The 26,055-nt window shown below is 42.7% G+C and overlaps 1 pseudogene; it reads left to right on the plus strand.

Moving 5' to 3' along the window:
• The first annotated feature begins 6,687 nt into the window (after window positions 1–6,687).
• On the plus strand, window positions 6,688–16,474 carry LOC109247115 (60S acidic ribosomal protein P1-like; annotated as a pseudogene).
• Window positions 16,475–26,055: the final 9,581 nt, after the last annotated feature.

A 26,055-nucleotide genomic window follows, 5' to 3' on the forward strand; every position in this document is an offset into this window, starting at 1 on the left:
CCGAGTAAAAATCCAGCTCTGCTTTTGCAGCACCTTGTAGGTATTGCTGAAAACATGTGCCCTCTCTTCCTTTTCCTAGAGAGAACATATGTTGACACATTTGTGGAAATGATGTGTTCTACTAAATGAGATTCAGCAAATACACCCAAGGGCATTCCTGAGGACATCAAGATGAACATAAAAAGATCCCAGTGGCCCAATGCTCACAGTGCAGTTGCCACACCATTCTTCCGCACACCTTCAGTATTCACTTCAATCATTTGTTATTCTGTTGGTTGGTACCACACCCCATATATCACTTCTAAGATCAAGAGTAGTAAGGCACAGAGGGAAGAGTGGGGCTCTGAGGTCAGACTTCCTGGGCTCAATTCCTGAGTCCCACAGATACTAGTTGCTTGACTTTGGGCAAACTAACATGGTCTCCTTCTCTACCAAATGGAAGTCCTCAACATCCAAAGTCATAGGGCTACTGTGTGAATTAAGTGAGAAAATGCAGGCACAGCACGAGGCACCTGGCAGGCTATAAACACTGGAGAAATGTAAGCTGGTCTTACAGACCTGTTTTATGTGCATTAGTGTTTTAGTGAAGAGCTGTCTCCTCAGAGCATCATGTGCATCTCCACCGTGATGAAACAACCACTGCTGATTGCTCCTGTTCTGTGACTGCTCTCCTTCCTCTGCAAGGTGAGACAGATAACATTTGGAGATATTTGTTTACCATCTTCTGTAGAATCACTGTCATCATCACTAGCAATGTCATCCCATCATATATCAATGGAGAAGCCTGCATGTAAGTGAACATGAACCAGTCAGAGAGCAAACCCCAACCCAAATAGCCCAAGGGGTCAGGCAGTACTGTGGCCTAGGAAATAAATTGCTGAATTAAAAAAAAATAAAGCAAATGGGTATTACATCTGAGGAAAAGTGTTTTCTCTTCCCTCCAAATGCCAGAGTGATGTATATATTTTATTTCTGAGTGCTTTTCCCTAACCTCATTTCTATTCCACCCAAATGAAAAAATCAGATTAGGAGACAGAGGGGTTCAGAAAGATTAAGTCCAAGAATATAAACAAAACAGATGGATTAGTTCCATGTGTGAATATATTGAGGACCTATTTTAACTTCTGGCAATGAGCTTAGGACTGAATCACTGACTGGTATATAGAAAAGTAAACAATTTTAAAAATATGGCAATTACTAACTCCAGGGAAAACAGAAAGTTGTTCAAGAAAGTAAATGTAGTCATAATATATAACACAGCTCAGCTGTGAGAAATATTCTCCTAGTTATGTTAATGTAAAGTCTGAATATGTATCAAGTGTATGATATAACTATAGAGAGAGGATATGGAAAGGAAAGTGTGCATGTATGAGTTGGGGAGGCAAGGGAAGGCAGAAATAAAGGTCAGAATATTAAATCTGAAAAATCAAACCAGACACATGACAGACATCATGTTATTCAGAATATGGAGGTAACACCAAAGAAACGGCTAAAAGAGCTGAAATGGCTGCTCTGGGAAGAACACAGGCAGAGGTTACCGCTTTTCACAATAAATCTTGAAAAACAGGATTTTTTCACAATAAAAACTATACACGTGCATGAATTTAATATAAATAAACATTAAATATATTAAAAGGCATGATGAAAATGGGGTCCAGTTTGAAGTGTTTGAATCAAGGGCTGACAAGGGGGTGAATTTTGGTCAAGCCCATTGTGCAGGGCTTCAGAAAGCAAGGAAAAGGTGTAAGTTGTTAAGCAAAGGAGTAGCATGATCAAGTCGTATTCTGGAAAAACTTGTCATAACTATATATGTGTTATAAATTTATATATATTCTAATTAAATAGATGCTATATTACATATAAATTATATATATTATAATTAAATATATATTTTATATATACATGTATACACACACACATATATACCTATTTACACACACATACACTAAAAGACAACCCCACAGGGAGTGGGAAGACTTTAAAAATAGAGAGGCCAATTTGCAAACTTTTGCAATAGTCCTAGCAAGCAATGATGACTTCGGAACCAAACCAGGGAATGTGGGCACTGAGAGAGGAACATGGATCCAAGTGATATGAATGAGGTGGACTTCTGTTGCCCATATGGAAAACGAAGAGGGCAAAGTGAAGAACCCAGGTTCCTGGCTTAAAAGATTGGTACCATTATCTAAAATGGATCTTCAGAAGAAGAGGCAAGTCTCTAGAGAGAAGACGAAAGGGGAAAAAAGAAAATGTTGCATCTGTTTCTGTACACATCTGAAATGCCTAAGGGACACCTAGAGGAAGAACCTGTAAATGTCAATCAGGAGGCCAGGATGGAGAAGGAACCAGAAGATTTGAGGAGTTCTGGTTTATATGTAGTAAACAGAGCCTCAGGAGGCCAGCACAATGCTCAAATGGAGTATATGGTATAAATCAGGACAAAGAACTGTCCTAGGGAATAAAAATTTTGAAGAAATAATCAGCGGGGCAAGGGCCAACAAAGACAGTCAAACGTAAAAAGGAAAGTAGGAGAACTAAGTGAGGGTGGCAGGACTGAAGTCACAACAGATAAGGCTTTTGAGAAGGGAGGGTTTCATCAGGTCAGAAATCTGAGAGAAGTCAAGAACAAGAAGGAAGGCATCAGTGACCCTAATGAGGCATACGTAGTGATGGAGGGGTAAGGACAGAAGCCCGAATGAATGAAAATTAATTAAGTAGATACAAAGAGCACAGCAATGCCTTCAACAAATGTGGTAGAAGAAGGAAGAAGGAAAATAGAGTGTATCATGAAAATCCATTTTTGCTCCCAGTGCTTTTCTTTTCTTCTCGTTAAGCGAACCTGGCTTCGTTTGGAGATCTGCTCTATCCACATGGTTCAGAGAATATTGTAATCCGGTACCCACTTCAGGGTGGCACACGGCTCCAGAAAGGCAGCTTGGAGCCAGCCCCTCTCTGGGGCTTAGTAAGCTGGAACTGAGAAAAGTTGGTCATTTCTCTCTGGTGGCAATACTGAAAAGACATGATCCTGGGAGATGTCCAGAGCCATAGTTCCAGCCTGCTAGAGAAATACAGTCTGAGTGATTGAAGTCACACAGACAAAAGCAGAGATAAGCAATAGAGAGAGGGGGAGACCTTTGGAACAACCTTGGGAGCCCCTAAACATCGAGGCACCTGAGCTGCTTTAGTCTTTCCTTCCGGAAGCCTGGTTACTCAGCTCTTTTGGCTTTCTTTTCAGTTCTCTGAGCCATCCCAGGATCCTTCTAATTAACCCTTCTGTTTGCTCAACCTCAGGTCACTTTTTCTGTCATTTGCTACCAAAAAACAGAGAGTGGTAACTTGAAGGAAAGACAGGTTGGAGAGATGATTGATAGATAATAGATAGATAGATAGATAGATAGATAGATTTATTCAGGGGGTAAGCATTGTTTGGAAGCATAGGGAAATAAGCTAGAAAGTAGGCTAAACATATAAGGAGAGAGGATGCTTGATGGACCTTTCAGAGAAAGTAGGCTGAGATGGGACTGTGAACCCAGGTGAAGGTCGCCGTCCCTCTGAGACAAAAACCAAGGACAGAAGCAATTACATTTGGTAGGGAATGGGCTTGAAGAAACTCATCCCTGTGGGGGCACCTGGGTGGCTCAGTTGGTTAAGTGTCCTACTCTTGATGTTGGCTCAGGTCACGATCTCACAATTCGCAGGATCCAGCCCCGGTCAGGCTCTGCGCTGACAGCATGGAGCCTGCTTGGGATTCTCTCTTTCCCTCTCTCTCTGCCTCTCTCCCCCTACCGCTCACAAAATAAATAACCTTAAAAAAAAATGCCACCTTAAGAGCTAGCGAGTGCTGTAAAGGCACAGCCTTTCCTGGGCCGCAGTCTTGTGGGTGACAAAGCATAGACGCACCACGCTCGTCACTGAATGCGGTTCCTCTGCGGCCAAGTCCTGGAAAGGGTTGAGTCTGGAGTCAACCACATGGGAGGGAGAGAATGAAAGGAGTAAAAAACATGATTTCTCCACGGGAAAACCGGGCTCAATAACACTAAGAGTCTCTCCCAAAAGTAAAGGTTCCAGTCGCCTACGTGAAAAGTACCCCCTGTCCAGAGACCCCGCGATAAGCCTCCGAATCACCAGCGTGTCCCTGTCCTGCACAAGGTTGCTTTGTTTTCAGCGTTGTTTTTTTTTTTTTTTAAGGTGTACCTAAGACAATGTCAGAGGATCTTTTGATGTGGTTTCCAACTGTCCTGCTGTGCAGCAAATGTAAGGTTTCTAGGTTAAAAATGAGAAAACAAGGTTGCCGATGACCCGACAGCCCATCTTCTACATACCCTCTCGGGAGCCGGTTATCTGAGGTGGGGTGGGAGCGTTGCGGGAGGATGGCCCCAACTTTGTAGCATGCAGACACTGGCAGCTATCGTCCTCAGGGTGGAGCGTTCCCATCTCTCCATTTACGCCGGGGCTTCCTAATTTTCTTTGAATTACCCAGCTGCACAGTTTTCGCAAAACCCGTTTCTTTAAAGGACACCACCCCCTGAGGTTAGGAAAGGATTTTAGTAAGAAGTAGAGAATAATGCAGGGTCACCAAATTACCAAAAGGCATCATACAGGGATTTCTGGAGCCTTCGGAACCGATGCCTAGCTCCTCATTTCCTCTCAGAAAGCCAAACCCCGGGCAGAGAGCTGGGGAGCTCTCAAATCCACTTCCAAAGTCGAAACCTGCTCATATTTTACAAGGTTAAATGTTGAAAGTGAAGGTTTGCTCGTTGGTTCTGTAAAAATGGGAAAGGAAGAAAAGGGACAAAAACGTGGCTTTTCAGGGTAAGGCTTTTATCAAAAGCAGGTACATTGTGGAACTCCAACCTGGGAAACAAAGGGAGCCTTGTGTAGCTCCCCCCGCAGGGCTTTGGGGGTAAAAGGAGTCGGGGAAATGGTTTCTGTGTGTGGTGGAAAAGAAAGAGCAATTCATGTGGGCTGCAAACGCGGGCTTCTCTGAAGTGCGCCTGCAGGCCGGCTCTGGCGGTGGTCATGTTTCACGGTAAGGAAAGGAGGCCTGCTGGGGGCTGGAACCTGAAGGAGGCCGAGGGCTCCCTGTGGCGGATCAACCATCAACGGGAAGGGTGGTGCAGCTTCCCCCCCCAAATACAATCAGAGCAGGAGTCGGAGAGGTCCCTCAGGACTCCTTGGAGTGGGGCACCCAACCGAGGGTGGTGAGAGCCTCACTCCGCTGCTTTACCAGTCTGTTCTCTGAGGCAAACCTACTGGTGCCCACTGTCCAACATGGCGGCCACCAGCCAAAGGTGGCTACTGAGGACTGGTGAAGTGACTGGTCCGAAATGAGGCTCGCTCTGAAAAGTTAAAAGATAACCCCCATTGCACAGAAAAGAATGTAAAATGTCTCGGTAATTTTTGTATTGATTGCATGCTGAAAGGACCACATTTTGGATATATTGGGTTAAATGAAACATATCATTGATTTTACCTGCTTCTTTCTTTCCTTTTAAAAAATGTGACTGCTGGAAAGTTTTTAAATTACACCTATTGGCTCGCCTTTTATTTCCTTTGGACCGCGCTACCTTGGAGAACACACTTAGAGCTGCAGTGCTGTTCTCACCTAATTTTCTTTTGATATTGGATAAAGGAGAAACCAAGATGGAGGAGAGAACCAGTGAAGAATGCACTTATGGTCCTAAAGCCTGAACAACTAACTTGAGGCAGCTGATTCACATGGCACAGATTCCTCGGACTCTCACCCTTGCCCCTAAGCCCCTCGTGCCTGCATCACATTATGTTCCCAGCACCCAGCCTGGCACAGAGAGGCACCTGTGTTTGTCTGAGGAAGGTATGTGGCTGGCTGGATAAAGGGCTCTTCATTTTGCAGGGCTTTTCCTTCAGTTCTTCTCCACTCTCCCTCCTCAGCTCCCTGCTCCAATTTGTGGAGAGAGAAATTGGAAACTGAATATGCGGTTTTAATTCCTTATAATTACTACAGACCCCTTCCTGCGGCGTATCTGTGCGGGAAAGGTTGAGAACACAGGTAGAATGGGGGTGTCAGCTCTCTGAGGGGCGGCTTCATTTTTGAAGGGATAGTAAAGCGTGTAAAGGGCTCTGGTGAAAAGTGCGAAGCCTGAATTCGGTGGCACGGGCCACATCACTAGCCACGTGACTCTGGACCAGGGACTTAGAGTGGCAAGACCTTATTTTCTTTTCCTGTCAAACAAAAATGCTAACCATTGTCCTGATTCCCTCATAGGGTGAGGATCAGATGAGAAAAATGAACTCCAAAGCTCATGCTGGCATTTAGAGTATAAACGGTTAATGTTATTTAGTGCCGAGCTTCTTTTGAATCAAAAACAAAAGGTCTCAATATTCCCCTCTGAAGTAAGAGATGGTACCCAGGGCTGATAGGAGGGTAAGGAAACCCAATACCGACCCCCGACCCCATCAGTCAGTGAGGAACTCTGGATGCTTTCTCCGAGTCTACTGAAGGACTAAAATGGTCATCACAAATGTGTTCTCAGAGCCAGCACTGAAAGAGCTATAGGGACCAATTTTGCTGTGCCTTTATATAGAATAAGGAACCAGAGAAGCAGGGAGGTTGGGAGGATGGTCTTGGTCACTCAGCCCAGTCAATGCCCAGCACCGTGTAGAACTCAATTCTCCCAACACGAGGCAGCGCTCATCCTGTGGGACCACATGTCGACCCTGGGAGCCCACGTGCCCTACCGCCACGAAGCTGGTGACGGTGTGCGGGGGACAGAGTCTGGAGGCCATACTAAGATGAATGTAAGAGACCACGAAAAGGACCATCCGGTCTGCAACAAGGCTGGCTTATCTTCAAATTGCTAGCAAAGATCTACCCAAAGATCCATGGGTAAGACAGAAACTTCACTCACGGCCAAACAACGAAGAAACCGAGTTGTTTACTTTAAGGTGTGAACAAGAGCCAAGTTTATTGCTATAAAATTTCCTTTCAAGGAAATTAAGTTGTTAAGAGATTATTTATTTTATCACCGCCGGCTGAGGACACAGTAAGTGGCTCTAGGCTTCTGAGTGCATTATGCCACGTGTGCGTTATCTAATAAATTGCCCCGGCTTCGTAATAAAAAGAATTAAATTAACATTATTGAGGGGCGCCTGGGTGGCTCAGTCGGTTGAGCGTCCGACTTCAGCTCAGGTCACGATCTCGCAGTCCATGAGTTCGAGCCCCGCGTCAGGCTCTGGGCTGATGGCCCAGAGCCTGGAGCCTGCTTCCAATTCTGTGTCTCCCTCTCTCTCTGCCCCTCCCCCGTTCATGTTCTGTCTCTGTCTCAAAAATAAATAAATGTTAAAAAAAATTAAAAAATAAATAAATTAACATTATTGACCCACACGAATTTTTAAAACCTACTTTTTATATCCTTAACAGAACCTGAGGTCCCAGGGTGGCTCCGCCCATTAAGCATCTGACTCTTGATTTTGGCTCAGGCCATGATCTCGCAGTCGTGGGATCAAGCCCCGAATCAGGCTCCAAGTCGGGCGTGGAATCTGCTTGGGATTCTCTCCCTGCCTCTCCCTCTGCCCCTCTCCCACTTGTGTTCTCTCTCTCCCTCTCAAGAAAAAAAAACAAAATTAAATTAAAAAGAATCCTAAACAGGATGTAGAACCTATCTGCAAATTGTTCAGCTTTGCTAATTAGCGTCCCCTCGAGGAACTGACTCCCAGTGCAGGGGGGAATCTAGAGAGAAGAGAGCATTTAGTGTCAGATGGGGTCAGACTATAGGGTCACCCAGGATGACAGAGGGTGTCTCTTCTACCTGAGCCCCCAGGAGGCCTGCCTCCTGCAAACCCCAACCACTGTCATAAGGCTGGTGGGAATGACTTTGGTTTTGCCATGTGCCTTACTGCCTTTGTCTGATGTCCTGAGGTCATTTATTTATTAATTTTTTTCTGGTATAGGACAGGGAGTATACAATATGGATGCAGTTTATGGAAAGTCTTCCTCCTCCTTCCCCCTCCCCCAGCCACACACAGGAAATGTGATTTGAGAGTAAATGACAGGAAGGCTTAGACCAAGGCTTGCTATTCAATTTGAGAGATAGAACCACTGGTATCCATAGCAAAACTGTTACCCAGGAGACACCCTAGTTTGGGAGACGTGGGCCTGCGGGAAGAGCACTCCAGATGGGAAACGAGTGATGTCAAGAGGCAGGAGACAGGTCTTTTTAAAACACTGGTTCATTGGGGCGCCTGGGTGGCTCAGTCAGTTAAGCGTCCGACTTCGGCTCAGGTCATGATCTCACAGTTCGTGAGTTCGAGCCCCGCGTCGGGCTCTGTGCTGACAGCTCAGAGCGTGGAGCCTGCTTCACATTCTGTGTCTCCCTCTCTCTCTGCCCCTTCCCTGCTCATGCTGTGTCTCTCTCCGTCTCAAAAATAAATAAACATTAAAAAAATAAAAAAATAAAAATAAATAAATAAATAAAACACTGGTTCACAGAGCCTAAGAAAACCCTCGGTTGGACAAGGTGTGGTGCTTCATGGGCCACCAGCCACCGAACACTGGAAACCTGCACTTGTCTATCAGAGAATCCAAAGGACCATGGAAGCAGTGATTGGAAGGACATGAGAAAGCTGAATGGGTTCCCGTTTAAGAGTAAGGGTTAAGGCCATGGAAGACTGTGGAATGACCATTTTCTTGAAGAATTAAGAGTTTTTGGAGAGGGGTGCCTGGGTGGCTCAGTCGGTCAAGCATCCGACTTCGGCTCAAGTCATGATCTCACAGTTCATGGGTTCGAGCCCTGCGTCGTCGGGCTCTGTGCTGACAGCTCAGATTCTGTGACTCCCTCTCTCTCTGCCCCTCCCTGGCTCGCACTCCGTCTGTTTCTCTCTCAAAAATAAATAAACATTAAAAAAAAATTTTTTTTAAAAAGAGTTTGGGGAGAGCTAAGAAATGGATGGCTGCTGAGGTGGTGAGCCTGGGAGTCATAAATAGCCACCTGAGCCTGGGGGAGTGGAGTGGCCTAGAGGGCAGGAAGGTGAAGAGATGCCGCCCCATGGGAGGAAGAAACCCAGGCACCTTGGTGGACAAGCATCTAAAGCCACAGCAAAACCTACTGAACGGAGGGAAGCTCGCTGGATTTTCAACCTGGAAGACACCCTCACATTCTCGAACACTGGTGTCTGAGATGCCTGCTGGCCTGGCTGCATCCGAGTCACCAGGAAATAAACTACAGTTTTTTTTCAATCTTGTAAGACTGGGGACAGAATGGCTATTTTTAACAAGCTCCTAGGTGGCTTACTTGGCCAAGAAGCTTGAAAACCACTTATGTGGTCCACCATCCAGCATCTTTAATTAAATGGCAGTGCTCAGGTTAAGTGACTGGCCCAAGGACACATGACCTGTTGGTAGCAACGGAAGAACTAGAACCTGATCCTGTAATTCTAAGCAGTAGTTTTTCCCTGGCCTCACAATGCCTCTGCCAATTTCTGTTGGGCATACTGGTTAGCTCTACTTGAGTCACAAACCACCCCAAAACATCACCACTTAAAAACAACCACACTTATGGGGAGCCTGGGGGGCTCAGTCAGTTAAGCGCCAACTTCCGCTCAGGTCATGATCTCGCAGTTCGTGAGTTCCAGCCCCGCAATGGGCCCCGTGCTGACAGCTCAGAGCCTTGGATTCTGTGTCTCCCTCTCTCTCTGCCTCTCCCCTGCTCGCACTCTGTCTCTCTCTCTCTCTCTCTTTCAAAAATAAATAAATCTTTTTAAAAAATTAAAAAAATAAAAACAACATTTACCTCAGAATTCTACAATTAAGTTGTTGGACACTTAGACAATGTCTCCGTTGGGTGCTTTTTCTGGTCACCATCTTAGAACCTGCCCAGATGCTTTTTCTGGCCTCAGCTGGGCTCCCTTGTCCACGTAGCCAGCTACCAGTCAGTTGGGTGGCTGCTTTGGGGACTGGATGGCTGTTAGCTGGGGTGACGTGAGGTGGGTCACATGTCTCTCATCCTCCAGCAGGCTAGGCTTGTTCTCACGGCACCTGGCCAGGTTCCAAGATGGTCAGTGGAAGACACAAGGCCGCTGGTGGCCTAGTGTGAACCGTACCTCATCACTGCTGCCACATTCTATTGACTGAAGCCGCCACAAGGCCAACCTGGATTCCAGGAGATGGGGCAGATTCTCCCCCTTTGTTGGAGGAAGCTACAAAGTCACATTGCAAGGACTGTGTGCATCCAAGGAGAAAAATAAGTTGGGCCATCTTTGCCAGTCTACCACGGGGGACTTGTCTACCTGCCTCTGGCCCCCCATCCAGTACACCCTACACCCCAGCCAACTGTGATCCTCATTTCCCAAACACGATGCCACAGCCTTTCGGAAATCTGTTCGCGGACTTGCTTTCCTTGACCTAAAATGCCCTTCTCATCCCCCCGTGTCTTCACCCTTAAATTCCTCTTTAAAGTATGACTTACGGCTCCGAGTCAGAAGGGGCCAATTGAAGATGCATTTTCCCTGCTCCCTCCTGAAAACTTAGTAAAAGAGTATAAAAAGGATTTTTTAATAAAGATGCATAAACCCCCAAGGGCAAAGCAGAGAGAAGCTGACAGGTGATGAAGTATTTCAACAAAACTTTGGAATGTGGAAAGCAGATGTACGATGCCCAACTTAGCAGGCCAGAAGTGGCTGAGCGCCTGCAGCAAGGATGGGGAGCCAAGTGACAAAGTGGGTCTCAATGCAGAACCGAGGGGATGCAGGAACCAGGGGGGCTGGATGCCATGGAAGACAGAGCAGGAGCCCCTGAAAAATGTACAAGAAGTTGCTGCTCCCTGGAATTACTTACCCTCCCTACACAGCCGGGTAAATACCCTCTCCACCCAGAAGCCCTGAGGTTTCATCCTGGAGAGGCTACTCTCCAGGAGTAGGAAAGCCTCTGAAGAGTGCTGGAAGTTATTGCCTCTTAGTTGTGGGACTCCAGGGAGGAGAGAGCAGGGCGTGTCTGAGGTCATGAAAAACTTGGTAAAACTACTAGGCACATTGCACTGTAGACATGCACTGCATTGTTAAAATAAAAATTCATTCTTTTTTTTTTAAGTAAACAAAACTCCCTTAAACGTCCTCTCTTTAAAGCCGTCTCCATCTGGCAAGCACGTTCATGGCCCTGCTTTACCGGTTTTTACACGATTGTCGTTCACAGGAGTAGTTTACTGAAACGTTCCTGAATGAATACAGTGAAGAGGACACATTTTATCTGCTTGACTGTCCATCCTCCTTTCTTGCTAGGCTTTATGTTTTCTGAGGTCAGCAGGAAATCTTTACTTAGGGTGCTACACACAGAGAACATTCCCACGTGTGGGGAGTGGAGGTCAAGTTATAGCCCATTCGTAAGACAAGTCTTTATTATTCACTATTTCATTAATTTTTTCATTTATCAATTTACAATTAGCTTTGTTCCTAAAAACAATTTAACGTGACTAGCTATCAAAGAAATCAGTGTAGAAATCGGGACAAATGGAAGCCTGCTTTTGAAAAGTCACACCAACATATTATGTCAAACATGAAAGAAAGCAGGTGGGGGTTCGGGGGCAAGAAAGGAAGGAAAGAACAGATTTAAAAAGTGTTGCACTACAGCGAAACAGCTACTTCTTTCAGCCTTCTATTTTCTCTTCCAGTTATTAGTCTTAGGCATATCCATTTGATAGCGTCCAATCATAGAAGAATAAAAATTTATATTGATTTATTCTGTGATATTTTAAGCCACATGCTATTTTTCTGTGATGAGAGTACGAAGTTGGTGAATTACTGTCTTCATAGTTATTTTTAGGGGCTTATACTTCTATTTCATCCAGTCAACATGCCATAATTTAATACCTCATTCTCTTGTTATTGAACATTTTGGCTTTCTAATCAATGCTACAATGGTATCTTGTGTGCATAGTACATATTCTTCCTTTTGGAAAACATCTCCAAACATAAACTGTCTATTGGCCATAAATAGTCACGCAGGCATGTGTTACAGGGTTTAGAACTGGCAAATGGCTTTCAACTCCCTCCAGTGTTTCCACGGCTAAGATCGTCGTTAGAGATTAGAATTTCTTTCTAATTTAATTTTATTCACATTTAAACACATCTTTACTTCACTACTTCCATTTTTATCTTGGGTCTGTTCTAGGTTCTCACACCCTCTTACACATTTATCTACTATATGTTCTGCTCGGTGGTTTTCTCATTCATGTAGATAAACTATTTGTATAACATAGATATTAGTCCTTTGTCAATGTAGTTATACATCTTTTTCCCAGTGGTTTTCCATTTCATTTTGGCTTTGATGTCTTTAATATAATAGAAAAGTTTTCATTTTAAAGACAGAGTTGAATCTATAGATTTTCCCTCGTGGTTTCTTCTGCCCAACCATGTGTTGCTTTGAGTGTGCAGGGTAGTTCGACACAAGCATCATTTGCTCTGTTTATAACTAGGTTTAACGCCAATTATATTTAGTTTATCATTCAAATAAACAGCCTTCTGAAACCAGGGAAGCCAGTTCATCCAAACAATACCCAGAAGCTTAACTGAAGCCAATTCTCAAGTTCTGAATTAGAAATTATTCTAATTGAGGCTATGACAAAATTTTGTAATGAGCATGAGTGATGCCGGGACAACCAAAAAATTACATGTTACAAAGCTGCCCCCCCCTTTTTTTTAAGTTCATGTAACTTAAAAAAAATTCTACTCCCTTTCTCCTTTCCAGGTTTTAGGTTCAGAAAATGAAAATGTGAGACTGACCACTTCCTCCATTAACTCATAAAATTGAATTTAACAAATTCAAGTTCTTCAGTTCCTTTCTCTGTTGACTCCTAACATACTTTGCAAGCTTGGGAATGTTAGAGTAAGAATTTGAAGTGTTCTCAGGGTGCCCGGGTGGCTCAGTTGGTTAAGACTCAGGTCAGTCCGCGTTTGTCTCAGGTCATGATCTCACGGTTCGTGAGTTTGAGCCCTGCTTCAGGCTCTGTGCTGGCAGCTCAGAGCCTGAAGCCTGCTTTGGATTCTGCATCTCCCTCTCTTTCTCTCTCTGTTCCTCCCCTGCTCACTCTCTGTCTTTCTCTCTCTCTCTCTCTCTCAAAAAGAAATAAACATTTAAAAAAAATTTTAATGCTAAATAAAAGAATTTGAAATGTTCTCAGACCAAAGGGAGAGGAAGACAAATGGGGCAGTTCCCCTAATCACAACTTCCCCTCTTCCCTTTTGTCTCTTGGTCCCAGAAAAGTCGTCATTACAGGTTTGGAAGGAGATGAGGAGAATGCAGGGGCTGAAGGAGAAAAATGTATCCAAGAGAAGGAAAGAGACGGAAAGCACAGGGCTGGGAGAAGTTGGCAAGTAGAGCCCACACAGAACAGGAGTAAGGAAGAGTCACTGGAGAGGCCCAAAGAATTTTCCCAGTGCTTCCACCCCCAGCCCCCATTCCCTGCACTTGGCCACGTCCCTGCTGAGGCTGCCCTCCCCACCGCCCCATCCATCCCTTCCCTGCTCATGGCTGATGCCTCCTCATCCTTCAACACAAGGCCACTTGCAAAGTGTGCTCTAAGCATCGGTGCTGGCTCTCAACCGTCCTGTTGAGTTTTTTAGGGTGAAATGAGGTGAGTCTAGAAGTGAAAAGCAAGCATTTAGAAACTTTTATAGTAATAAGCCAGAGCCATTACATATCAGCGTACTCTAAGAACAAAATTGGGTTTGTACTTTTGAATGTGACTGGTCTCGTCGTCCATTTTCATTGTATTTACATAGCAAATTGGAAATGAAAAAGAGAAAAAGATTAGCCCTTTAATATGGATAGTTCGAGAAGCTGCCTTCGGACTCATTTCAAAGATCACCTCCTCCAGGAAACCTCGCCATTGCCTCCCAGAGGAGGTGAGTGTTTCTCCTCTATACTTCCAAGAAAATGTCTCCCCTCATGCACTTGTTTTAATTATCTGCTTATGGGTCTATTTCTTCTTCTTGTTATTTTAGAGAGAGAGAGAGAGAGAGAGAGCTCAAGCAGGGAGAGGGGCAGAGGGAGTGAGAGAGAATCTTAAGCAGGCTCCATCCTCAGTGCAGAACCTGACATGGGCTTTTAATCCCATGACCCCGGGGTCATGACCTCAGCCGAAATCAAGAGTTGGATGCTCAACCGACTGAGCCATCCAGGTGCCTCTGTTTTGTGTCTATTAAACTCCAATAAACTTTGAGCTTCTGGACGGCAAATACTATATCTTACTTATCTTTGCATGCCCGGCATCCAGTACAATGCATGGCCCACAGGAGACATTCAATAAACGTTTCCTGAATATTACTAACTCAATGGTCCTGCTTGGGAATGCACAGCCTATATATATTTGACTTGGTGACACCCACTCATCTACGCTTCCATTATTAATCAAATCTTTAAAATATGCTTAATCATTAGATACGGTTATTGCCAAACGACCATATTGCTATCCTTGGGAGCCAACCTGACAAATATCTTTAGCATAAAGTTTTAAGTTCCTTCTCTGCATTCCATTTTGTGTTGGTTTCACAGCCTAACCCTCTGAGGCTATTTTGTTTCCCTAACTTCTGATTTTAGGTGAATACCTCACTTTTTCCCTCCTGTACTGCCCACACAGGGAGATGCTATCTGTTTCCTGGGGTTGCTATGAGGAATATATCACATGGTTAATGCAGAATACATGGCATATAGTAGGCTTTAAGAAAATCTCTCTTGAAGGGAAGGCAAAAAAAAAATGGTATCTTGGCATTTGTGACAACATGGATGGAACTGAAGGGTATTATGCTAAGCGAAACAAGTCAGTCAGAGAAAGACAAGTATCACATGATTTCACTCATATGTGGAATCTGAGAAACTGAACAGATCATCACAGGGGAAGGGAAGGAAAAATAAGACAGAAACAGAGAGGGAGGCAAACCATAAGAAGACTTAAATACAGAGAACAAACTGAGGGCTGTTGGGGGTGGTGGTGGGGAAAATGGGTGATTGGCATTGAGGAGGGCACTTGTTGGGACGAGAGCTGGGTGTTGTATATAAGTGATGAATCGTGGGAATCTACTCCCGAAGCCAAGACGACACTGTATGTTAACTAGCTTGAGAGGAAAGGGAAGGGGAGGGGAGGGGAGGGGAGGGAGGAAGGAAGGGAGGGAGAAAGAAACCATGATTCTAGGCTAATGTTGAAGTCAGTGATAATCCCAATTTCAAAGCAGTTTTTAGCAAGTGCAGGATAATGAGTCTGGTAAGCAGGCAATCGATGGTTTCAAAAAAGTGAGAGCATACTTTTCTTCAGATTTCCCCAAGGTGAAAGAACTATCACATTGTTTTGTTTTTTAAATTATTTTTTAATGTTTATTTATTTTTGAGAGAGAGAGAGAGAGAGAGAGAGACAGGCTACAAACAGGGAAGGGTCAAAGAGAGAGGGAGACACAGAATCCAAAGCAGGCCCTAGGCTCTAAGCTGTCAACACAGAGCCAGACTCAGGGATCATGGTCAGATGCTTAACTGACTGAGCCACCCAGACACCCCTAGAACCATCACATTGTTGACGGAGAGGCAGGTAGGCCTTCTGGATAGTGATGTAGTCTCTTTGTTTTTAAGGAGCTAAACACACTGTGAACAGCATACAGTTGGATTAAGATCTAACCAACTAATGTGTCTCCCTCAAGAGACAAGAATTAGTAAACAGCAGTCTCCTTGTAGTTTTACTTGACAAGGTAGGGAATCTCTGCGTTAGTGCCTGGGATGAGGCATGGATGCTGAATGGGTGCTTCAGACATGAAATTACATGAAGAAAATGCAAAACTGTATTGTAATACAATTCTGTCATAAATATGCAAAGCAAAAAAGACTGATGGACATGTATCAAAATAAAGATTGTGGTCTTAGAATATGGTTACAGGCAATGTTTTTGGTTTTTTGGATCTTCTGCAGTGCAATTTTATGAAAATAAAATAACATTAAAATTAATGCAATTCAATTTCAATTCTGTAAGCTCCTAAAGAGAAGGAACACTTACGAGTAGGGGGCAGCCCCTTTCCTCAGCTGCTGGAAAGGTGCTGGTCCCTCCGAAGAAGCTAAGGCCGCTCTGGGGTGAGCCCCTCACTTCATCTGTGCCCGGCAGCACCGTTCAACACTCCCCTGCATCGTGGCCTCGGTCTGGGAGCTCATCAGCCTCTGCTCTGGCCCCATCCTGCACAGCGACGATGTGATGGTCACCGAGAATAAGATCAATGCCCTCATTAAAACAGCAGATGTAAGTCTTGAACCTTTCTGGCCAGGCGTGTCTGCAAAGGCCCTGGCCAGCATCGACATCAGGAGACTCATCTGCAGTGTAGGGGCTGGTGGGCCAGCTGGCCGCTGGCACTGCAGCAGCAGGAGGTCCTCCATTTCCATCATGGCTGCCGAGCTGAAGAGAAGAAAGTGGGAGCCAAGAAAGAAGAATCAAAGGAGTCTGATGATGACATGGGCTTTGGTCTTTTTGACTAAACCTGTTTTCTGTAATCTGTTCAATAAAGAGCTGAACACTTAAAGAAAGAAAGAAAGAAAGAAAGAAAGAAAGAAAGAAAGAAAGAAAGAAAAGGAAGGAAAGAAGGAAGGAAGGAAGGAAGGAAGAAAAAGAAAGAAAGAAAAGAAAAGAAAAAAAAGAAAAGAAAAAAGAAAAGAAGAGAAGAAAAGAAAAGAAAAGAATACAGCAAATAGGGTCTCTCAAGTTATAAGGGCTTGAGGTAGAGAGTAAGTAAGCAATGAGTATTTTCCTGGTTTCCTGCCTCTTAGTTATATACAGGAAGACAAAGGCAGCCATGTGCCAAAACTATTTTACACATGAGCCTTCTATTTCCCCCAAGAAGAGTAGGTCTTGGTATCTCGACTGGAAAACTGGGGGTGATTCACTAACTGTACTATTTTAGCTTTCGTGTGTGTGTGTGTGTGTGTGTGTGTGTGTGTGTGTGTGTGTGTCTTTTGCGGTCAGAGGTAAGTATGGGCCATCTGGAATCGTCACCCTTCTTTGCATAACTTGGTTTTATTCCAGAGCATATGATAGAGTTATTACATCCACACAGCATATGAGCTGGAAGTTTGTGTAGCTTCTTCAAATACTCACCGACTGAATGTTTTTAAAAGGGCTCATTTTAATCTGACCATCACCGTAACATGGTGCGGAGACAGCAGCTTGCAAAAAATAATAAGGGAAAACAAAAGAATGTTGTCCTTTTGTTGTAATCTGTTGGAAGATATGAGGCGAATGCTTTGAAATGAAGCTCTCAGTAAGAGAACACTGCATACTGTGTCTCTTTGAGGAAGCTGTCTTGTTTATCTACAAGATAAGGGCCATGTGTAGCCAGGTGCATTAATAGCAGGTTCCAGAAACTTGGTGTCTCGGTTGGAAGTGACTTCAATATTTTTTTCTCCCAGAGGCTATAGTTTTTCTCTCCTCTAATTATTAGTGGAATGTTGTCTAAAAGCCAAAATCGTGATCTCTTAAGTTGCAAGTTCATTTCCAGCCTGTGGTATTATATGTTTTATCCATCCTCTTTAGAAGAACTGCTTTAGAACTTTCTTTCATGTTGCTTCCCAAGACTCTCTAAAAAAAATTTTCTCCAGATCCCCTGAAAATGCAGATTCATATATAAAAAGAATTACTAGCCACCACCCCTCCTTGACTTGTATGTGTTATGCCATGTGACGTTCCAAAACAGGAGGGAATTGATCCTGTCTCTTGACTTTCATTGACAGATTTCTTGGGAGAGTCAGCAGCCCATTCATTCTGCCTGACCCTGCGTACTCACTTTGTAGCCCCTGTTATCTAGGCTCTCCTACCACCAACCCCTCCCTACTCATCACTACTCTGGAATCAAACTTGCTCTCAGGATCTTTCTCTGATTTCGGCTTCCTTGACTGTCCTATTCCCTACTGTTAGGCATATCTTTTTTCCTAAATACTCTCTTCTTTGGTTTCCATGGTCTTGTATTTCCTTACCTGCTTTAAGAGCTCATCACCTATTTGTCTTCCAAATGTAGGAATTTCCAAAGGTTATGCCTTGTCTCTCTTTTTGTGCCTGCTCCTTCCATGGCCTAACCCATGATCACCTTCACCTGAACTAAAATTTGGCTGCATCACTTTCCACTCAGGTTGATGTACTTCAACGTTAACAACTTGCCTGCACTTCAAAGCTGCCCTATTTCAAACTGAGATGCCTCTGCCCCCCCCCCATTAGTTCTTCTTTCTCAATTCCCTATTTTTTTTAAGTTTGTTTATTTACTTTTGAGAGACAGATAGAGAGAGAATCCTAACTAGGCTCCACAGTGTCAGTGCAGAGCCCAATGCAGGGCTCGAACTCATGAACTGTGAGGTCATGAACTGAGCCAAAGTCAAGACACCTAACCAACTCAGCCACCCAGGGACCCCCTCTTAATTCCTTATTTTTATTTATAATGATACAATTCTTTTAAGGACCTAGGCTCCAACACAGAACTATATTTGCTACCTCCTTCTCTGTGACCCCAACACCTAGACAGTTAGGAGGTTCTGCAAACTCTCCATGGCAATGGTTTTTTGAATTCTCCCTTCCCACACTCTGACACTGGTTCAGATCCTCCTTTTATCCTAAGAACTACTGCAATGGCCTCTCCCTGGTCTCAGTGTTCTCTACCACAATTATCTTAAAGTGTGGCTTTGATCACAGCACATTCCATGCTCATTCATGCACGTTCAATGGCTCCCATTCTCCAACACAGTACGAGCAAACCCTCCTTGCACTCAAGCACACATAGATTTCTAACCCAGTCTCCCAACCCCTTATGAGCACCCCACACCACAGTGAATTTATTAGCAGTGTGTCTGTTGTTTTCTGAATGTTCCATGTTTTATACTTTTACTCATTCTCTTGCCTTCATCTCAAAGATTCTTCCTGGTTATTTCTGTTTCTAGAAATCTTATTCATCCTATTAGACCTAGTTCACTTCCTTCCTATCCCACCGGACCACACGCCTGCCATTTTCCTATTTCCTTTCCTTATCTGCCTTGTAGTATATTTGTTTGTATACTTGCTTGTCCTCTTTACTACATTGATCAGAAACATATCATCGGAAGAGAAGGGGCTTGATTCAGTCACACCAAGGGTAAGTCCATAGCCCCTTTGAGCCTCGCTGTCCTCATTCATAAAATGTAGATAATGACATAGTGTAACAGTGATTAAGTAAGACCTTGGGCTTCGGAGGCAGGCTGACCTGGATGATAAGTGCTTACTAAATATTGCCCATGAGTCGTTACGACGGTCGTTAATTCCTTCATGGGGTTGTTGCAATAATCCTGGGGGATAAGACAACGGCACTCCCTTAGGTCAAGGCCCCCCAAATGCAGGTTATTATCAGTTCTAGAGAAGTCATGTGGAATACAGGACAGCCAGCAGCTCTGGACCTACGTCCCCACATATAGTGTAGGTGTGCACGTGACTATAAATAATGACATGCTAAATAAATATGGTATGACCCTCTCCATCTTCACCTTTGAACCTCCTGAGATGGTATGACAAAGTAGAAAGGGTAGAGTCTTGGATTTTCTAAAGTACCAGGACAACGAATCCTATAAGTCTCAGTTTCCTCATCTGTAAGATATAGTGGTCAGTCACAGATACTAAATAAGGTGACTATAAAGTTCTTAGTATATTTGGTATAAACCAGCTGCTCAATAAATGTCAGATTCCTTCATTGCCTCCCTCTCCCAGAAGTGCCTCACGCCTAGGATAAACTTAGCGAATATTTGTTGAAGTGAACTGAACTTAAAAAATACTGAGTAGTGCGATTGCTGGGTCGTAGGGTATTTCTAGGATCCAGAAGTGCCGATTCATAGGGGCACATGTGCCCCGATATTTACAGCAGCACTGTCAACAATAGCCAAAATATGGAAAGAGCCCAAATGCCCATCAACTGATGAATGGATAAAGAAGATGTGGTTTATATATACGATGGAATACTACTTGGCAATGAGAAAGAATGAAATCCTGCCATTTGCAGCAATGTGGATGGAACTGGAGGGTATTATACTAAGTGAAATAAGTCAGCAAAAGAAAGACAGGTGTCAAATGTTTTCACTCATATGTGGAATTTGAGAAACTTAACAGAAGACCATGGGGGAAGGGAAGGGAAAAAATAGTGTCAAATAGAGAGGGAGGCAAACCATAAGAAGACTCAAATACAGAGAACAAACTGAGGGTTGATGGGGCAGGGCAGGGGAGAGGGGAAAGTGGGTGATGGGCATTGAGGACGGCACTTGTTGGGATGAGCACTGGGTGTTACATTAAGCGATGAATCACGGGCATCTACTCCTGACGCCAAGAGCACAGTGTATTCACTGCATGTTAGCTAACTTGACGATAAATTACATTTTAAAAAATACTGAGTATGTACCCAGAATATGTGTATTTGTCACAGGGGATGAGTACCTTATCTGGCTAATGGGCTGACTCCTGGAGAAGGCAGAAGTGATCCCGTTAAGAGATTTAAAAATATATAATTAACTCTTCATTAAAACTGCATTCTATAAAAAAGTTTTTAAGAGAGACAGAAATTACAGCAAGAATTAAAAGGAAAATCTGGCCCCACAAAATAGCTCCACAGCTCCATAGCTCTCTCTATGCCCAGATACCATAATGGCTAGACAGATGCAGAACGAAGCAATTTCCTGTTTTCTTACCAGATTCAAATAAAAAAAGCCTGAAAGCAAATAGATGGCCATTTTTTTCTCTTTCTTCTAAATAAGTTTACACTTACAACAACTTACTGAGAGACTACTGGATTCTAAGTGTTTTACATATGCTGATTTATCTAATTCTCAAACCACCGTATGTGGTAGGTACAATTATCATCCCCATAACAGAGATTATGAAAAGAAGGCACAGAGAGGTTAACCGTTCGAGATCACACAACAAATAAGTGCCAGAGCTAGGACAAGATTCTTGGCTGTACAGATCTTCTTGTAACTGTTACACACAAATGATACATTTAGGGTCCCATTTTGGAAAGTGCTAAGGTAGTGATTCTCAATAGTAGCTGCACATCTGAATCGCCTACAGATTGATACATGGATGCAGATTCCCAAGTCCAGATCAAGACAGATGGAATCAAACTCTCCAAGTGAGGTCTGGCTGTGTGTAGTTTTCGGGGCATCACTGGGAATTCTTTAAGGGTGGAACAGAATGGTGCTAAGGCTTGGCACGCTCATCTAGGGCAGGAAAGAGCCTGTGCCTACAAGACGTCATGGAAGAAGGCTCTGGAGAGCCCCGGTTCCTATTGTGGGCCTCGTCTAAGACCAGCAATGCGTCTGAAACCTACACCAACTTACCACACGCCCACGTCCTCTAAGGTGCAACTGTCAAAGCGTCCACAGCCTGCGTAAGACACTGAAGTCACTGCACACAGAACAAAAGGCCATGCCGGGCACTCTTGCGGGGCCAACATACATGTCCCATTACAGCTTGTGCCAGCCATAAGGCAATGCCAGGTCCCTGGGGAATTCCTGGAACCCAGACGCCTACTAACTGTAGATGCGGCAAGGTGTGCTGCGAGGGAGGGCTGGCTGCTGCCACGTGACCCTTCTTCTCCTTGACTGTCTTTTCAGCTTGTGAGTCGTAAGGGCCTTTCTGGTGGCTGGGTTTATTTCAGGGGGTGGGGAGTGGGATGGGAAAGGGTACTCATTTCTATATTGCTGCTGCTGGCAATAAGAGGCAAAGTTGAGGGGTAACTGCCAACAGCTTCCCCTTTCTCTTCTTTTTGTTCACTCAATCTGTCTGGACCAATGCACAAGGAAAAAAGACAGACAGAATGGCCCTCCAAAGTTGCACTCTGTTTTAAAGCTGATAAAGGATGTGTTTCCCACAGCTTAGGAGAAAAATATATTATCAAGTGCCCGAGCAATTAAACAAATGGTATTTGCAAACATCTGCTGTCCAGAACTGTTGCCTGTGTTCAAACAAAGCCTCACACTGTCTTTGGCAAACCAGGGTGAGAAAAGCTGGGTGCCATTTGCTAAATGAACTCTCCCAGATTACAATTCTGTGGCCTGAGGGAATTAATTCACATCCACACGGGGAAATGAATTCCCAAAGAAGTAGTTATTCCCTAAGAGAATCAAAGAAACTAGGACCTAGAGTAAAGTTGGCAGTAAGTCAATGAGTGTTTTATTACCCTCTACTACACCAGATTTATTATTTATGCCCAAATCACAGAAGCCTAAAGTCAAGAAGATTCCAAAGGGAGGATGAGAGGTTTGGTTGAAAACGGCTGCTAATAGCACCGGCACTTTTCTGCAGTCTCTCCGACTGAAACCTACGAAGATACAGCCAAAGATGGAGCCTTTCAACAGCGTCACCAAGACCGACAGCCAAATGCACACAATGTGGGCGCAAAAAATAGCATTAGAGGTTAGAAAATGCAGACTCCAGATCTGAATTTTGGCCCTGCCATCTCCTAGCTGAGTGACTTCATATTCTCACCTGTAAAAATGAGATCATGAAGACAATTGCATAGGCTTGTTCTGAGGGGTAGAGAAGATAATGCCAGGAAAGCTCTCCGCGCCATCGGGGGCACAAAGAAAGCATCCCACAATTGTTAGCTATTCATAGCACAGCTTCATGGTTACTACTGTTGTCACTGTAAGACAGAAGTTTCTCCGTTGTTCTGGACTCATAACAAATGAAGACAGGAATGGCACACAATGTCCTAGGTTTCCTGAGAGGTGCCTGCTTCAGTCTTCCCCACCTCAAGCCCCAGTATCCCCAATTAACACAAAGGAAGAATGGGCAGGTAAGTGTGGCCTCTGAGGGAATATTCTGAGAAAGAGGCTATATTGACCCTCCCTTCCCCATGGGGGAGGATACCCAACTTTTTCTCTCCTTGAAACTAAGAGAGGGAGATCCTAAAAGAAATTCTAGCTAAATTTGAGGGTTTCCAACACCCCATTTTTAATAAACCAAAAGATTAATAATTTTTTTCTCTGAAAGTTGGAGAGGCACCAAGCCAACTGAGTATCTAATGTGTTCCTTGGGCTCTGAGAAGTGAATGGGAAAGGACGGTGAAGTTGGGCCTCGAAAGGATCAAACTGGTAAGCAAGTAATTTAACTGCCTATGAGAACAAAATCTAAGACTCTTAAAGAAAGATAACAGGGGCGCCTGGGTGGCTCAGTCGGTTGGGCGTCCGACTTTGGCTCAGGTCACGATCTCGCAGTCCGTGAGTTCGAGCCCTGTGTCGGGCTCTGGGCTGATGGCTCAGAGCCTGGAGCCTGCTTCCGATTCTGTGTCTCCCTCTCTCTCTGCCCCTCCCCCGTTCATGCTCTGTCTCTCTCTGTCTCAAAAATAAATAAAACGTTAAAAAAAAATTAAAAAAAAAAAAAAAGAAAGATAACAGTATCTACCCCTCAAAAATGTCAAATTCAGAAAGTCCAACATCTAACCAAACATTACTAGACATAGGGTAAAGCAAGAACATGTAATTCATAATGAGAAAAGTTAGTCAATAAAAAAAGATGCAAAAATGTCAGAAATGATGGAATAGACACATCTAAACACAATTTAAAACATTACTGTTACAACTGTGTTTAAATATTTAAAGGAAAACATGTACCTGGTAAAAAGAGACATTAATGATATAAAGGACTAAATATAATTCTAGAAACAAAAAAAATAAGTCTAAAATGAAAAATTCACTTCATGGGATTAACTGTAGATTAACTATGGAAGAAAAGACCAAACACTTGAAACATCAAAATAGAAACTTTCAAACAGAAGGACAGATGGAAAGAATACTGAAACAAACAAACGAACAAACAACACAGAGCTCCGGTAACCTCTGGAACAATATCAAGTGTTACAATGTGTTTACAAGTGATGGGGTGGACAAAATATTTGAACATATAATGGCCAAAGTTTTAAAATTTTTTATGAAAAGAATAAACTCATAGATTTAAGGTGTTCAATAATCCCACACAGGAAAACCACAAAGAGAACCATACCAAGACATGTCATAATTAAAGTGCCAAAAAACACAGAAAAGAGGGCTATTAAATGAGAGAGAGGGAAAAAAAAAAATGATACATTGAGTAGAAGGGGAAAAAAACTACAACAAACTTCTCACCAGAAAATATGCATGTCAGAAAACAATGGAATGGAAGAGGCTTAAAGTGGGGTAAGAAATCCCACCAACCCTAGAATTCTATATTCAACAAAAATGTCTTCAAAGATGAAGGTGAATTAAACTTTTCCAGACAAACAAAAGTTGAATGAATTCATTACCAGCAGGCCTGAATCACAAGAAATGTAAAAGAAAATTCTCAGACAGAAGGAAAAAGATATACATAAAACCAAGATCTAAAAAAAGGATTGAAAGCACCAGAAATGGTAAGCAGATGGGCAAATTTTAAAAATATTTTTGCTACTTTTAAATTTCTTTAAAAGATAATTTACTGGTAAGAGAAAAGTAATAATAATGTTATTGTGAGCTTTATTACACACGTACCAGTAAATATATGACATCAATGTTCAAAAGGAAAGAAGAGGGAAATGGAAACAAAATGTTGTATGATTTTTGCATTATACATGAAGTGGAATAATAATAATATCTGAAAATAGGCTGGTAAATTAGAGGCATATTGTAGTTCTGAAAGAAATGATTAAAACATTAAAAGGGGTACAGTTAATAAACCAATAGTGGGGATAAAATGGAGTATTAAAGCAATACTAAATCCAAAACAGGCAGGAAAACAGAAAAAGGATAGGACAAGTCATTTAAAACTAGCAAGATGTTAGACTTAACACAACCATAATGATAATTATGTTAAGTGAAAATGACCTAATTCAGCAGTTCTAAAACCATGCTTTATGGCCTTTTAGCAGAAATCAAGACAGAACATCCCACTGTATTAGTAATCATTGTATTGTTCATCCTCGTTAAATCTGAAAGAAAACAAGGTCAGTCTCAAGAAACCTTCATGAAGCAGTAAAAATTATTGATATTATTAAACCATGATCCTTCAGTATACCTCTTTTATAAAACACTCTTCTTTGTCTCTAGTAATGTTTCTTGGTATAAAATCTCTTTTGCCCAATATCATTATAGCTATTCTAGCTCTCTTATGATTATTGTTTGCATGGTCTATCTTTTACAATCCTTTTATTGTCAGTCTACTTATGTCTCTTATAGACAGTGTATAGTTGAATCTTGCTGTTTTATCCGGTCTGGCCATCTGTACATTTTGATTGGAGCTTTTATTCTATATTTAAGTGATTATTGATATGATTGGATTTATAAAAACTATTTTACTGTTTGCGTTCTATATCTTACATCTTAAATCCTTTTCCCCTTCTAGTCCTCTCCTACTGCCTTTTGTCTTAAACATATATTTTTAGTGTACCATTTTAATTCCTCTACTGATTTTAAATTGTATTTTATTAGATTATTTTCTTAGTGGTTATTCCAGTGATTAGAATCTCCATTGTAACTCACTACAATCTACTGTGAATTAACACTAACTTAATTCCAGCAAAATACAGAAACTTTATCCCAATATAGGTTCATTTCCTCTCTTCTTTTGTGCTATTGTGTGTGCATGTATATATACATGTACATATATATATTCTATATATTTTGTACATATAAAATCTTTGCAATAAACCAGACAGTATGGTATACAACCAGAAAGCTCTAGCAATTATAAATCTACATTCATCCAACAGAGCCCTAAATACATGAAGCAAAAACTTAAAGAATTAAAAGAGTACACAATTCAACAATATCTAGAGATTTCAATACCCTAATTTCAATAACTAAGAGAACTAGACAGAAAACCACTATAGATATAGAAGATTTGAGAAAATATATTAACCAACTTGCCATAACTGATAAAGAACACTGTACCCCAAACCAGCAGGATACACATTCTCTTCACATACACTTGTAAGATTCTTTAAGAGACATCATATGCTAGGACATAAAATAAATCTCAGTAAATTAAAATAATCGAGAAACTGTATTTTCTAACAATAATGGAATTAAATTAGAAATCAAAAGTAGAAATA

The sequence above is a fragment of the Panthera pardus genome, unplaced genomic scaffold (assembly GCF_024362965.1).
Source record: "Panthera pardus isolate Hobbes unplaced genomic scaffold, ASM2436296v1 HiC_scaffold_20, whole genome shotgun sequence".
Taxonomy (NCBI): domain Eukaryota; kingdom Metazoa; phylum Chordata; class Mammalia; order Carnivora; family Felidae; genus Panthera; species Panthera pardus.